The sequence below is a fragment of the Siphateles boraxobius genome, unplaced genomic scaffold (genome assembly GCF_051911475.1).
Source record: "Siphateles boraxobius isolate OS27281-9 unplaced genomic scaffold, OSU_SipBor_1 19, whole genome shotgun sequence".
In the NCBI taxonomy this organism is placed as follows: domain Eukaryota; kingdom Metazoa; phylum Chordata; class Actinopteri; order Cypriniformes; family Leuciscidae; genus Siphateles; species Siphateles boraxobius.
In genome coordinates, this window is record NW_027508799.1 from 15,007,028 (window position 1) to 15,023,704 (window position 16,677).

Sequence of the window (16,677 nt, forward strand, 5' to 3'; positions counted from 1 at the left end):
TAACATAGATAATTGTGTTAAGCGTCTGCAACTTACTTTCACTTTGATTTGCGATAGTTTGCACGTTGGCTTGATGAATAGATGCTCGAGCTGCTCATCTGCGGTGATGCGTGTTGCCACAGCTTCGTCATATAATGAATATAACATGACATATAGCCTATAACACGCTCTCACATGTTTATTTTTAGCATTGTTGGGAGGAGTCCAATTTACATATGTGGTTTCAACAACCAGATGCATTTACACTTGCCCAGTTTCGTCTGGAATGCGGACGGCCCAGACATCCTGCTGAAGTGGTTTGAGCGATCGGATTTAAATCCGTCTCGAATGCGTTTCAAAGGGCATTTACACCTGGTCTTTTGGCGATCGGACAGCTATCAGACCACAGAAAACGCATGAAGTGGCCTGGTGTAAAAAGCTAAAAGTAAAGGAAAAGCTATAAATTCACTTCTGCGCGTTAGTGATGCGTAGATCCAAGTAATACAAAATAATATTCCAATTAATTGCGGGTGACTTAGAGATAATTTAATGTTTAAATATATATTAAAAAAATTAAGTTTCAATGCTTTTAATAAAGAGACTGAACTCTCATTTCCCGGTAAAACAATTACTTTCGTTTTTAATAATATCTAGTGTTAAGCTAGTAAAGTATTTCCACACACTCTATGTACCAATGCTGCTTTCTTGCTGCAGTGACCGTCTGGGCTCTTCATCTGTTGTCATCTGCTGACGCGGCCATGTTGTTAGTATCAAAAGTAGCGCAATCATAGTGTCACATGATCAACGTGACTAGTCGACGTCAAGCTTAAAGCGTCACAGCATTGCATTAAGGTCGACTAATCGACTAGTCGGTTCAACCCCTACTTTCTGCTAGCTATTTCGTCCCTCAAAGAGTCGGAGACCTTCAAGCCCTTTCAGTCCCCACCTGCCTTGAGTCAAGGCATTCTTACCCTAAACATGGATATGTTCCTAGGTGCCTATCATTATTCCAAGGGCTATTGTGCTGCAGGTTTCTGTCCTCCCTCGTTTATCAGACCAGGAAAAGCTGAACCTCTTGTGCCCAGTGCGAGCACTGGACACTTATGTTCATCAGACTTCTCCATGGAGAAAATCCGACCCTTTAAGCAATTGGATAGTCGAGACTATTTTACTTGCTTGTGAGTCCTCTGGCCAACCATTTGGTGGTCAGAGCTCATTCTACTAGGAGTGTGGCTTCCAAGCTTTATTATCTGGAGTTTCTCTCCAGACGTTTGTGATGCGGCGGGCTGGTCCTCGCCACTCACATTAGTCCGATTTTTAGCCTGGACCTGGACACTGCCCCAAGGTCTCAGGTGCTTAGTGCTAAGTGTAGTGATGACAACAGGCTGATACTCAAGCATTTGAAAGTTTTGCGATTTGGGTATTCTTGTTCACAAAGTGTAATCGACGCATCGCGAGTTCCCTCGAAAGGGAGAACGTCTCAGGTTACGACTGTAACCATAGTTCCCTGAGATAGGGAACGAGACGATGTGTCGCCCTACCATACTTCCTGCATCCCTGTGGTCGACTTGTTTCGGGAATTTTCTAAGCTAATGCCGGTTTCACAGGATGCGCTCTTATCTCTTCCTGGTCATGACGTCAACCACCCGTGATGTTCATTCCATCTATTGGGCTAGTTGACATAGATGCTTCAGATGCATTCACGCTGGAAGCGTTCCCAAAGTGTCATCGACGCATCGTCTCGTTCCCTATCTCAGGGAACTATGGTTACAGTCGTAGCCTGAGACATCTCATGTCTTAAGATGCTATAAGACCACCACTTTGCCCGCTCCATTACAAATACAATGCACTAGGCTGGCGCAATTGGTGGTTAATAAGAGACTTCTACCTTTCTACTCATTTTACACTACATTTTGCATACGGTGTATAGGGAAGGGTGTACATTTTGGCAAAGGAACAGTCATTGTGACAACTCTGGAATAAAAGTAGCAGAACACATCTAATGTAGTATGAAAATGAAGATAAAACCCTAAGGTAGGTTTTGAGAGAACTAGACCACCCACAACATCCTTTTCTCTACCCATTACTGGCATTTGCTTAAGGTTCATTCCTATTCAAGTAGTAATTGCACTGTGTCACTTTACAGGGCAGCTGCAGGTGCAAGGGCTTGATAATGAAGCACTCTGCAGTGTGGGTGGCAGCTGTGCTTGACTCACATACATCCAATTGACTCAGCACTTTGAGAGACCTGTATGTTGAGGCTTTAGTTACTTCCCCAGCTGGCTACTTGCTTTTCTCCCCAGCTCTCCTTACACACATATATTACAGGTGCAGTCTCCTTTCAATTAGACTCTCTCCCCTCATTAATAATAGTGAATGACCTGCGCTCCCACTGGTTCTGTGTGGACCAGGCTGCAAGGGCCAGGTGCTCATCCAACCGTACAGAGAAAACAGGTTACTGCCTGCCTGTGGCTTCTGTAATCGGCAAAAAGACGTCGTGAGATGGTCTAAATATAAACAAAAATCCTTTCTGAATTACAAAAACTTTGATATATGCATGTATATTGATATGTGATAAAAACAACAAAACAACTGTGAACATGCTGATATCAGGAGCAACTAGGGCTGCATGATTTGGGGTGGGGGGGGTAAATCTAATATCTTTCTGGTTATAATTGTGATTTCAAATAAGGAGTTATGGTTAGTAAAATAAGTTGACATACTTGCAAAGTTACTTATAGCAAAGTCCCTTTAAGAAAAGTAATTTCACTCGGCGGCCATCTTTGAAATGCCTCTCGGGCATGCAAGTGCAGCTCCTATCTCTTTGAATGGGGAAACATCAAATTCTCCAAAACTGTTCACCAAGCTTACCATTAAATGTCATATTTGAAATCACAACTGTCTCATACATTTTTTTTCTAAACGCTCTAATCATGACAGAAAACGACATTTTTCAGCTGGATCAAGCTAATACTAACCCGATCTCACGGCAATTTGTACGTATTTTACGAGGCGACTAATTTGTACGAATTCATACGATCTCACTCGTTCGAATTCGAAAGATTTTTGCTAAATTGTACATATTTTATGAGTTGCCCAATTCGTATGAATTTGTATGAATGACCAATCCCTGACCCCACCCCTAAACCTACCCATCAAATTTTAGACAAATCATACAAATTAGTAAGAATTAGCCACCTCATACTCACTGACTGTTTCTGTAGGAACCAGAGCTTCTAACAGCAGCTGCAGCTGCAGCTGCAGCTGCAGTGATGCGATGACTTTACCAATCGGTGATTGACTCTTATATAAAAGGTGGGACTTATCAGAAGCGTGTTATTTTCCCTTTTCATTTACTTTGCGCATGCGCGTGCGGTTTGTGTTTGTGTTTGGAGCTCCGTCGAATTGATTTATAAATCCTTGATTTTCTTCTTTACCACTCATGTATAAACAAGCACTTTCTATTTTTATAGCATGTGAACTTATCTTCGATACTTTTCCTTATAAAATACAATCGGATTGCTTTGATTTCGCTACTTAGATCCAACTTTCCGAATCTCCGCTATTAGCCTTTAGCCCGCTAGCATCGCAAGCGTGGCCTCTCGCCTATTGATCGTCTCATTTACACCCGTTTCACTGAAAGGATACGGGTTATATCCAGGATTCCAGTCCTAAATTAGTAGTGATATTGGTAGTATCACTACTAATTTACTGTTCATCTGTTATAATGGCGAATATATCGGATGTGTGTCTAAATTTACCTCTGAGTGCAGGTGAGGACACATTCGAGCTGCATTCGGTGTTGTTGGAGCTGGAGTCCGTGGAGAAGCAGATCCGTGGTCTGCTAGAGAGGCAGGACGAGCTGCGAGATCGGCGATCAGCGCTTGAAACATCACGCGCCGATGCTCACAAGTCAGTGGTTAGTAACTGTTTGACTCCGACCTCGTCTACTCCGTGTGCTTCTCTGAACAGGACGCAAGCACCCAGGACGCGATCTTCCCTGGCTTCATTCACTCCGGCACCGACACAACACCATGGGCCCTGGGTGATTCCTCAGCGGAAGACACGAGCCAGGACCAGACCAAGAACTTCTCCGCCTCTCCCGGTCTTCGGGATCTCCACCCGGAACCGCTTCACCCCTCTTCGCGAGTCGGAACGCGACGACGCTGTGATCATAGGCAGTTCCATCGTCCGTCATGTCCGTGCTACCTCAGGTAAGGGTAAGGTGCGCACTCACTGCTTTCCTGGTGCTCGTGTTCTAGATGTCGCTACACATGTTCCCGAGATCCTGAACGGTGACGAGTGCGTCGGAGCTGTTGTGCTGCACGCGGGAGTGAACGACATCAGGCTGCGCCAGACGGAGGTTCTGAAGAAGGACTACAGGAGCCTGATCGAGACGGTACGCAGCACATCGCCTGAAGCAACGATCATCGTGTCTGGACTGCTTCCCACGTACCGACAAGGACAGGAAAGGTTCAGTAGATTATTTGCACTAAATAAATGGTTAAAGTCATTGTGTAATGAACAGAAACTGCTCTTTGTAAATAATTGGAATCTGTTCTGGGAGCGACCTAGGCTCTACCGTGCTGATGCCTGCACCCCAGCAGAATCAGAGCGGCTGTTCTATCGGACAACATCTCCAAGACGTTACACACCATATGACTAGTAAGTCAAAGTCCAAATCACAGTCTTTGCTGTCCCAACTTAATTGATATAAGTAGTGTAGAACATTATATAGAAACTGTGTCTATTCCTCGTTTAGTGAGGCCAAACAATAAATCTACTGTAGGATCTAGGAAAAATCTTATTGTAATTAAACCAGAAAATCTCAATATCAGTGAACAAAAACAATTTCTAAAGCTAGGTCTTCTAAAAATTAGATCGCTCACACCTAAGGCGGTTATTGTAAACGAAATGGTCACAGATAACAGTTTCGATGTATTTTGCCTTACTGAAACCTGGCTTAAACCAAATGATTATTTCGGTCTAAATGAGTCTACTCCACCAGGATACTGTTATAAGCATGAGCCCCGTCTGATCGGTCGTGGTGGCGGTGTTTCAACAATCTATAGAGATATTCTAAATGTTACTCAGAAAACAGGTCACATGTTTAATTCGTTTGTAGTACTTGTGCTAAATGTTACTCTCTTAGATGTAAAAAAGAAATCCCTATTATCTCTAGCCTTGGCTACTGTATATAGACCTCCAGGGCCCTATGCTGATTTCCTAAAAGAGTTTGCAGACTTTCTCTCAGATCTATTGGTCAATGTCGATAAAGCAATAATTGTTGGAGATTTTAACATACACGTAGATAACACAAATGATGCGTTAGGGGCTGCGTTTACAGATTTATTAAACTCCTTATGGGTCAAGCAAAACGTCAGTGGTCCCACTCATCGTCTAAATCATACACTAGATTTAATTATATCATATGGAACCAACCCAACCGATATAGATATTGTACCGCAAAGTGATGATGTCACTGATCATTACATGATAACTTGCATAATACGTACTGCTGAAATTTGTCATGTTGTACCACGTTATCGACCAGGCAGAACAATCCTTCCAACCACTATAGATAGATTCTCAAATAGCTTACCTGATCTATCTCAGCTGCTCAGTGAACCCAAACAAACAGATGAACTAGAGGAAATGACTAGCAGTTTGAGCACCATTTTCTGTAGTACACTAGAAATTGTTGCACCAATTAGATTAAAAAAGGTTAGAGAGAAAACTAAAGCACCATGGTACAACAGTGCTACACATGTTATCAAGAGAGAAACTCGTAACTTAGAGCGTAAATGGAAACAAACTAATTTAGAGGTCTTTAGAATTGCGTGGAAAGACAGTATGTCACGTTATAAAAAGGCTCTAAAAGCAGCCAGGGCTGAGCATATCCGCAAACTAATAGAAAATAACCAAAATGATCCAAGGTTTGTATTCAACACCGTAGCTAGACTAACAAATGAACAAACATCACCAGAGCAAAATATTCCGTTACAGTATAGTAGTAATGATTTTATGTTTTTCTTCAATGAGAAAATAGAAAGCATCAGAAACACAATTGTAAATGTACAATCTTTTATGGTGTCTTATGATTCAGCCTCAATTATCGCCCCTCAAGAACAACTACACCGCTTTACAAATATAGGACAGGAAGAGCTAAATAAACTTATCATTGCATCTAAACCAACAACATGTTTATTAGATCCAATACCCACTAAACAACTGAAAGAAGTGTTACCTGTAGTGGAAGAGCCTCTTCTCAATATTATTAACTCGTCTTTATCTTTAGGTTATGTTCCAAAAATATTCAAACTGGCAGTAATAAAACCTCTCATTAAGAAACCGCAATTAGATCCAAATAACCTAGCAAATTACAGACCCATTTCAAATCTTCCATTTATGTCTAAAATACTAGAAAAAGTTGTGTCCGCTCAATTGTGCTCTTTCTTTGGCAAGAAAATTATATCTATGAAAAATTTCAGTCAGGATTCAGACCGCATCATAGCACAGAAACTGCGCTAGTTAAAATTACAAATGATATACTTTTAGCTTCTGACCAAGGCTGTATCTCAATACTAGTTCTACTTGATCTTAGCGCTGCGTTCGACACTATAGATCATAAAATACTCTTGGATCGACTACAAAACATGGAATTAATTTCCACCGTTATGCTGATGACACTCAATTATATATCTCATCACGACCAGATGAAAACACTAACTCATCTAAATTGACAGAGTGTCTCAAAGACATAAAATGCTGGATGACGTGTAATTTCCTGCTATTAAATTCAGATAAAACGGAGGTATTACTTATTGGTCCAAAAAACTACCCACAAAACCTTGTACAATACAACTTTAATTTAGAAAGATGTCCTGTTACTTTATCCACTACAGTAAAAGACCTGGGTGTTATACTAGCCCGCAACTTGTCTTTCGAAAATCATATTTCATATGTTACAAGAACAGCCTTTTTCCACCTTAGAGACATTGCTAAGCTACGTAACATGCTATCTGTTTCTGATGCAAGATAGTTCATGCATTCATGACCTCGAGACTAGATTACTGTAATGCTTTATTAGCTGCTGTCCTGCATCCTCAATAAACAAGCTACAGTTAGTGCAAAATGCAGCTGCTAGAGTTCTTACTAGGTCAAGAAAATATGATCATATAAGACCTATTTTATCATCTCTACACTGGTTACCTGTTAAGTTCCGTATCAATTACAAAGTACTATTACTGACCTATAAAGCCCTAAATGGTTTAGCTCCTGTGTATTTAATGGACCTTCTATCGCCCTACAATCCATTGCGTTCTTTAAGATCATTAAATTCGAGGCTTCTGGTCATTCCTAGGATATCTAAGTCGACTAGAGGAGGGAGGGCGTTCTCGCATTTAGCTCCTAAACTCTGGAATAGCCTTCCTGATATTGATCGAGGCTCAGACTCGCTGTCCCAGTTTAAAACTAGATTAAAGACGCATCTCTTTGGCCAAGCATTCTCATAATGCTTACCTTTTATACCACTGTTGAATCTGATCGAATGCATTAATATTATGAACAGCAGCTATGCTAATTATCTCCCATCTGCTTTTCTGCTGTTATCTCGGGACGCTAGTCCCGAGGTAAATAGCGTTCGTCAGCTCCGGTTTGCATCCAGCCTCTCACGGAGACCTCAGATGCCCCAACACCTGCGATAAGATGACTAAACGCCTGTGAAGAGACGACGAGACGCCTGTGAAGAGACGACTCCACGCCGGCGATATATTATGCCCTAAATTACTACATGATTAACTAACTGTATTTTTTTTCAATGTACATTTCTGAAATGCACATTCTGTAAAGCTGCTTTGAAACAATAAGTATTGTGAAAAGCGCTAAACAAATAAATTTGAATTGAATTGAATTATTCTGCCATATTGAGCATTGCACTTTTTTCCCCATTCAAAACTATACAAGTGACGCGTCTTTGTCTTATTCTATAGTATTTGCTTATAGTCAGTAGAATGTCTGTTGGGGGACCATCAAAATAAAAAGTTATTTGTAAAAGTTATAAGTATATAAAGCAGATATTTATCAGGTGGCATCTGTTCCCCTATGTTAGTTCCTGTGTGAGTTTGGTCGCCTTGTGTGTGCTCATTATTTTTCGTAACAACCCATTGTGTTCACCTGTGTAGCAGAATCACTTTCAAAAACTTCCACTATAAATCCCCTTTTCAAACCAAAGTTTGTGTTTTCAGACCCCCAAAATGCTGTTGTTGTGTAAATGAATGGCTAAAACACTTGAAAAGTTGTTAGTTGAAAACATGTAAACAGTCCCCGAGAGTCAGTGTGAAAAGTTCTTCGAAGAGTATTTTTTCTTCATGCATTAAGGTTGAAAAATTTATATAATTTCAAAACATATTTATTTATGGAACTTTATGGTTTAAGAGTCTGAGCCTTGCAGCCACAGCAGTGAATTTAGACACCATCCAAATCTTACTCTGACCAAACCCGGTAGCTGAGGCCTGTAATCTCTGGACAAATCTGACCACTTGTGCATTGTGGAATTGGCAGCTGTACTCTGTAATTGTCTATGATGGCTGCTGCTCTAGCTCAAGGCTTGCTGGGGGCCTGGAAAAAAGGCAGCTTACATGCATTAAGCTTCCGTATTATATGCCAAGCTGATCTTCTCAGGCCACGTCAGAGAACATGTGCGCTCTAATTAGACCTCTCGTCAGCACCTTCATTGTGTCCTATAACCACTTCTCTCTGTTCTATCTCCTCCCGAAGGGTGTGCTGCAGTAATTGCCTTTTAGGGGTTAGAAATACGCCGTATCTGCCGTGACAATCAGTGTACTGTAGAGTCCCTGTGACAGAATGGGTTGCTGCAAATTACATGCTGCCATTGCTGTTACCTGGGACACATCTACTCCCCCAAAAGCCTGGAAAGACCAGCAGACGAATATATGAGCTAAATTAACAATGTGCTCCTTTAAGAGCACAGGTAATTAAAATTAAAATAAAGCAAGTGTTCCCTGCAAAATTAATCCAAAGTGCTTAAAGGAATAGCACGCCAAAAAGTATTTACTCATCTTTGTTTTCCAAAAACCATATGAGGTTATTTTTTTATGTGCAACACAAAAGGGGGATTTTGAAGATGTCACACATAAAGTATATTTCAGAAGATAGTTGTATGATACTTGTATTGGAACCTTTATGGTGTTTTTGTCCTTTTTGGAGCTTGATGGATGTTTTCCACATTTACTGTTGTCGTATGGAAAAGAGCTGTGTAAACATACGGGTTTGGAACAACATAATCAAAACAGAATTTCAGTTTTGTTGGAAAAACTAACCCTTTAAAATGACAACATTGGCTCATTGGAACAATGTGCCTCTACCTACAATTCTGGTAAACTTGCCTTTTCCAGGAAAATTCCAGCTGAAATGACCAACAATTTTTATTCCTTTCCACAAAAATTATGATTACAGGGGAAGATTATCGATTAATAAAGACGTTTCCCTTTCGTTGTCACTCCGAGTTACGTCGGATGACGACGAATGGGGTTTCGCTTAGAAAGCCTATCAACTTCGAGTATTACAAAACGAGCCAATGGCAAAGAAATGCCATGGGTCTGCGGAATTTGCATGGCGTAACTCCGCCCCACCTCGTGGGTATAAAAGGAGGAAGCCGGCAGCAAGCAGATATGTTTTCGCTTCGGAGCCAAGTGTATTCTTCTCTCCACAAGCCATCTCTGAATTGTCAGCTTTACAAACGAGTACCTCGAGTGTTGGTGTGACGGCGATCTACGGCGAGAGCGTGCTTCCTGCTGATCTGTTGCAGTGGTCTGCCAGTCGGTGCGTTTCTCCCCGGGTGCTTCAACACTTGAGTTTTCTCTCACTAAAAGAGCTTACACGTGGCACGTCTTTTTAAAGATGTCTCGCCCGTGTACTTCTGGTTGCGGCAGATTGGTATCGGACTCTGATGGGCACGAGCGTTGCATAGTATGTTTGGGCATTGATCATGCTAGAGCAGCGCTCGTGGATGACTCATGTTCTCTCTGTGGGAACATGACCATCGCGTCATTACGGTCGAGACTCGGTGAACTCGCAAGAGTGAGAGTCCCCTCATCCACCCCCCGTCCTGCGGCTGGTGGCCAGGGTGATCTGAGGGTTACGGTCTGGAACAAGGCGCCGACTATGTGTCCGCGACCCCAGCCCCCCTCTTCAATGACGGTGCCCGCTAGTGAACTGCTGATTCCCGCGGGTCTACCCTCTGGTGGCCCGCGTGCTTCAGTTGAAGCTACAGAGGAAGATGCCATGTCTGTTGCAGCATCACTAGGCGGGTTTGACTCTTCTGGAAGTGAGGGCTCGTCACAGCTGCCACCTTCCGGTGTGCATACGGCTGTGTTCGAGTCTGATCCGGAGATGACGGCCATGCTTTCCCGGGCAGCCGCGAGCATCGGACTTTAGTGGAGGCCTCCACCCTGTCCTGAGCGCTCGCGGCTGGACGATTGGTTTTTGGGTAAGGCCGCCGACCCTCGTCCTCGGCAAACCCCAATACCTTTCTTCCCGGATGTGCATGATGAGATCTCGAAGTCCTGGAAGACCCCCCTGTCTTCTCGGGACCGCTCGCTGGTCTCATCCGCCTTTCCTCCCCTCGATGAGGCAGCTGCCCGTGGGTACACTGGGCTTCCCCCGGTTGAACGCTCTGTTGCCATGCAACTATGTCCTCAGAGTGCTTCTTCTCGGGGCGAGCCTAAGCACCCATCCAAAGCCTGTAGATTTTCGTCGACCCTGGTGGCGAAGTCTTACAGAGCGGCGGGACAGGCGGCTGCTTCACTGCATGCTATGGCCACTCTGCAGGTCTACCAGGCCCAGATGCTCAGAGACATGCACGAGGGTAGGACAAACCCAGGGCTCTTTGATGAGCTGCGCGCCGCGACCGACCTTGCTCTCCGGGCGACGAAGGTTACCGCGCGCTCCCTGGGTTTGGTGATGTCCACAGCTGTGGTCCAGGAGCGACATCTGTGGCTGAACCTGGCTGACATGCGGGACGCTGAGCGGACCCGTCTGCTTAACGCCCCCTTGTCCCAGGCCGGCCTCTTCGGCGGTGCAGTTGAAGACTTTGCCCAACAGTTTTCAACTGCCCAGAAACAGACCGAGGCCATCAGACACATTCTGCCCCGCTGGCCCGCTGCTGCCTCCACCTTGCCGGCCGGGCAGACGCCTCGACCTGTTTCCCGCCGAGGGCGCCCTCCTGCGGCTCCCGCCCCTCCCGCCCGGACCACGCAGCAGCCTCCACCCAGGGCCGGTCGCGGAGGAAGCCGTAAGAAGGCGCCACAGCCCTCTCCTGCCCCGCCCCCCGCTAAACGCCGGGCCAAGCGGCGCTCCTGAGACGGGCTGCTCAGGGATGATGATTGTTTCACAGGAGGTGGTAGCAGGACCACTCCTTCCCCCGGTGGAGGGCCGGGGGAGAATCTTTTGTTCTCCACTCCCCGCTGCTCACCCACGGGTGGGCAGCACCCTAATGTGGTTAAAGTCAGAAACAATCCCCTCTTCCCTGAGCTCACAGAGTTCTCGGGCGACACAGTGCGCCGCCCACAAGCCGTGCTCTCCTCGCCCCCCTCTGTCCCAGAGGCGGTTGACACGGCGTGCCGTCCACGGACCGCTTCGCCCCTGTCCCCCTCTGTCGCCAGACCCCTGGCAGAGCAGGCCCCCGCGGGACGACCAGCCTGGTCCTCCCCTGGCCCCCTCTGCCAGGGCGCGGTTGCTAACTGTGCCCCCTCTCCGGGCCGCTATGCCGTCCACATCTGGGCCAGTTACTCCGCTTCGCTGCCCCTCCGGGGGGACGCCTGTGGCTCGCATGATCCCGTTGGTTCAGTTCCTGGGAGCCTGGCTAGAGCTTCCCCGTCTGTCCCACTGGATTGCGCGTACCGTCAGGCTCGGCTATGCGATTCAGTTCGCACGGTCTCCTCCCCGCTTCAGGGGAGTCCGCTCCACTTTGGTCGGTGGCAATGCCCCTATCATGAGAGCAGAGATTGCCACCCTGCTGGCGAAGGGTGCAATCGAGACTGTCCCTCCAGCCGAGATGAGGTCCGGCTTCTACAGCCCCTACTTCATTGTCCCCAAGAAAACCGGTGGGTTACGGCCAATCCTGGACTTGCGCGTGCTGAACCTCTCCCTTCACCGGATGCCGTTCAAGATGCTCACCGCCAAACGCGTTTTCGAATGCATACGGCCCCAGGATTGGTTTGCAGCGATCGACCTGAAGGACGCCTACTTTCATGTCTCCATTCTTCCTCGACACAGACCGTTCCTCCGGTTTGCTTTCGAGGGGCAGGCATACCAGTACGCGGTTCTCCCTTTCGGGCTAGCCCTGTCTCCTCGCATCTTCACGAAGGTCGTCGAGGCGGCCCTTGTTCCCCTTCGAGAGCAAGGGGTTCGCATCCTGAGTTATATCGACGACTGGCTGATCCTAGCTCACTCTCGAGATCAGGTTTGCGAACACAGGGACCTAGTGCTTCGGCACCTAGCCCGTCTGGGCCTTCGGGTCAACTGGGAGAAGAGCAAACTTTGCCCCGTGCAGAGGATCTCTTTTCTCGGTATGGACATCGACTCGGTCGCCATGTCCGCGCAGCTTACGAGCGAGCGCGCGCAGTCACTGCTGACTTGCCTAAGACAATTCGAGGGCAAGAGTGTGGTTCCACTGAAACTTTTTCAGAGGCTCCTGGGGCATATGGCATCTGCAGCCGCGGTCACGCCGCTCGGATTGCTTCATATGAGACCGCTTCAGCTTTGGCTTCGCGACCGAGTCCCGAGGTGGGCATGGCAACACGGCACGTTCCGAGTACCAGTTACTCCGACCTGCCGTCAGTTCTTCACCCCGTGGACGAACCTCGATTTTCTCAGGGCCGGTGTCCCCCTGGCTCGAGCTTCCCGGCATGTTGTTGTCTCAACAGATGCCTCCACCACGGGCTGGGGCGCCATGTGCAATGGACATGCTGCTGCGGGCTCCTGGACAGGACCCCAGCGGCTATGGCATGTCAATTGCCTCGAGTTGTTGGCAGTACGCCTTGCCCTGCACCGCTTCCGAGCGTTGCTCAGGGGTCAACACGTACTAGTCCGCTCAGACAATACCGCCACTGTAGCGTACATAAACCATCAGGGTGGTCTACGCTCCCGCCGTATGTCACAACTCGCTCGCCACCTCCTCCTATGGAGTCAGAAGCATCTGTGGTCGCTTCGAGCCATCTTCATTCCCGGAGCGCTGAACTGTGCAGCCGACGAGCTCTCACGGCTTCAGCCCCTCCCTGGAGAATGGCGACTCCATCCCCAGTCGGTTCAGCTGATTTGGGACCAGTTCGGGGACGCGCAGATAGATCTGTTTGCCTCTCACGACTCGACCCATTGCGCCCAGTTCTATTCCCTGACCGAGGGCACGCTCGGCACGGATGCTCTGGCGCACAGCTGGCCGCAGGGCCGCAAGTATGCGTTTCCCCCAGTGAGCCTTCTTGCGCACACTTTGCGCAAGGTCAGGGAGGACGAGGAGCAGGTCATTCTGGTTGCCCCTTACTGGCCCAACCGGACCTGGTTCCCCGAACTAGTACTCCTCGCGACAGCACCTCCCTGGCCGATCCCTCTGAGGAAGAACCTTCTTTCTCAGGGACGGGGCACCCTATGGCACCCTCGTCCCGATCTTTGGAACCTCCACGTGTGGCTCCTGGATGGGACGAGGCAGGTTTGAGTACCCTACCACCAGCGGTGGTGGCTACCATCACTTCCGCTAGAGCGTCGTCCACGAGACACGTCTATGCGTTGAAGTGGGACCTCTTCGTCAACTGGTGCTCTTCTCACCGAGAAGACCCCCGGAGATGCTCGATCAGTGTTTTGCTTTCCTTCCTTCAACAGGGGCTGGAGCGAAGGCTGTCTCCCTCCACCCTGAAGGTCTATGTTGCCGCCATTGCCGCACATCATGACCTCATCGAAGGTAAGTCGGTGGGGAAGCACGACCTGATCATCAGGTTCCTGAGAGGAGCGAGGAGACTAAATCCTCCTCGTCCTCCTCTCGTTCCCTCTTGGGACCTCTCAGTGGTTCTAACTGCCCTGAAGAGTGCTCCCTTTGAGCCCCTGCAATCAGTCGAGCTTAAGTTCCTGTCTATGAAGACAGCGCTCCTGGTTGCACTGGCCTCCATCAAGAGGGTTGGGGACCTGCACGCTTTCTCCGTTGACGAAGCGTGCCTGGAATTTGGGCCGGCTTACTCTCACGTGATCCTGAGACCCCGGCCTGGATATGTGCCCAAGGTTCCTACCACTCCCTTTCGGGACCAGGTGGTGAACCTGCAAGCGCTGCCCTCGGAGGAGGCAGACCCAGCCTTGGCACTGCTCTGTCCAGTACGCGCTCTCCGCGCCTATGTAGACAGAACGCAGTGTTTCAGGACCTCAGACCAGCTCTTTGTCTGTTATGGTGGGAAGCTGAAGGGAAAGGCTCTCTCCAAGCAAAGGTTGTCTCACTGGATAGTGGACACCATTGCTTTGGCTTACCAGCAGCAAGGTCGACCGTGCCCCCTTGGTGTGACTGCCCACTCCACCCGGAGTGTGGCGTCCTCTTGGGCTCTAGCGCATGGCGCCTCGCTAACAGACATCTGCAGAGCTGCAGGCTGGGCGACACCTAACACATTCGCCAGATTCTATAATCTCCGAGTGGAGCCTGTGTCCTCTCGTGTACTCGCTTCAACCAGCTAGTACCGGACCCGCTCAGGTGTCTTCGCTTGCTCGCCATTCCACTCCACGGACTGGATACGTGCGATATTTTCCTCAGGTGAGCTTCTCCGAAAGCCCTGAGCTCCTCCAGCACTCCTGACGTCGGCGCCAGTGTCTATTGCCTGTGCGTCGGCTAGGTGCCTCCCGTGTGCATGGTCCCTCCTCTGAGCGACCCCCACATGTGTATTTCCACTGTAAGCCTCTCTGAGCGTGTGTCTTTCCCTTGGCAAGCCACCTTGCCACCCCTGGGGTTGAAATATTCCACCTGCGGCTGGACACCCCAGTGTTTTCCATATGCTTCCTTCGGGTCATATGTGTATTCTCTAAGTCCCCCCCCTCCGGGCTGGCATTAATTGCATACTTCCCCTAAGCTTGGGATATGCTTCCCAGTGTACCTTGGTATTCCTGTGTTATATGGAGTCCTTTGTCCAGGCTGACAGGGATCTCGATTTACGCAGGGCACTGGAAGACAGCTGAGAAGGTGGCGTGATTAGACTGGTAACCCCATTCGTCGTCATCCGACGTAACTCGGAGTGACAACGAAAGGGAACGTCTACGGTTACGTATGTAACCCTCGTTCCCTGAGTAGGGAACGGAGACGTTACGTCTGCCTGCCACTTTCCGCTGTACCGCGGGGATCGCCTGAGCTCAGTCTTGGCTCCTCAGCGAAGAAACATATCTGCTTGCTGCCGGCTTCCTCCTTTTATACCCACGAGGTGGGGCGGAGTTACGCCATGCAAATTCCGCAGACCCATGGCATTTCTTTGCCATTGGCTCGTTTTGTAATACTCGAAGTTGATAGGCTTTCTAAGCGAAACCCCATTCGTCGTCATCCGACGTAACGTCTCCGTTCCCTACTCAGGGAACGAGGGTTACATACGTAACCGTAGACGATTTTCACATGATTCCTTGCAAAATACTATGTTATGGAAATAAAAATATTTTTACCAAAGTGCCCCAGACAGCAACATAGTGTTTAACCAGATCCGGCCCACATCTGGTAAGTGTGGATTCCACGTGTACCAGATGTGGATCGGATCTGGGTCGACACTATGTTGCTGTCTGGGGCATGATTTGTTAACTTGTACGCTCTCACATTTGCATCACAGAACCATATGTATGCCTTTTCTAACACAGTAAATCTGTTCGGAAGCTCATCTGATACAGCATTCCACAGCATTGCACACAATTCAAAGAGTTGAATAAGAACACTAAAATGTTATGGATGCTTCAGCAAATACATTTCCAATAATAAAAAAAAAAAGTTATATGCTAATGGTCAAGTCAAGTCACCTTTATTTATATAGTGCTTTTTACAATAAGCATTATATTTCAAAGCAGCTTTACAGTGATGACAGGAAAATAATGCAACAAAGATTGTTTTTAGAAGAAAATAGCATCATAGTCCAGCTTAAGTAAATTCAGTCATGGTTCATTTTTGTTGTAAAAAAGTTATTAATTTAGTTAATGTATATATATATACAGCCACTCTTGAGAAAACCGTGATGTCATCATCCAGCTCAGTTCAGTTCTCATATAATTATGTCAATGCCGAAAGATTTATAATATTGTTGAATATTAAATGGCCCTCAATAAACGATTTTTAGCAGATTTCTTTCACAACAAACTATCATAAGAATTCACTTCAGCAGACTTGGGATCCAGTGTAGAGTTATTAAATTATTAAATTGTTCTTTTATGGTAGATTTACCCCATTTTGAGCTTGACAGTGTGAATCACCATCCAATATGCATCAAGTGACTTTAACCATGTTCTTCTGTATTCCACAGAAGACAGACATACAGGTTAAGGACGTCACAAAGATAAGTAAATAATGGGGGGGAAAACTAGTGATCTAATACTTTCATAGTAGTTATGAAACGCATTTGTTCAATTCAATTCAAATTTATTTGTATAGCGCTTTTCACAATACTTATTCCAGAGTTTAGG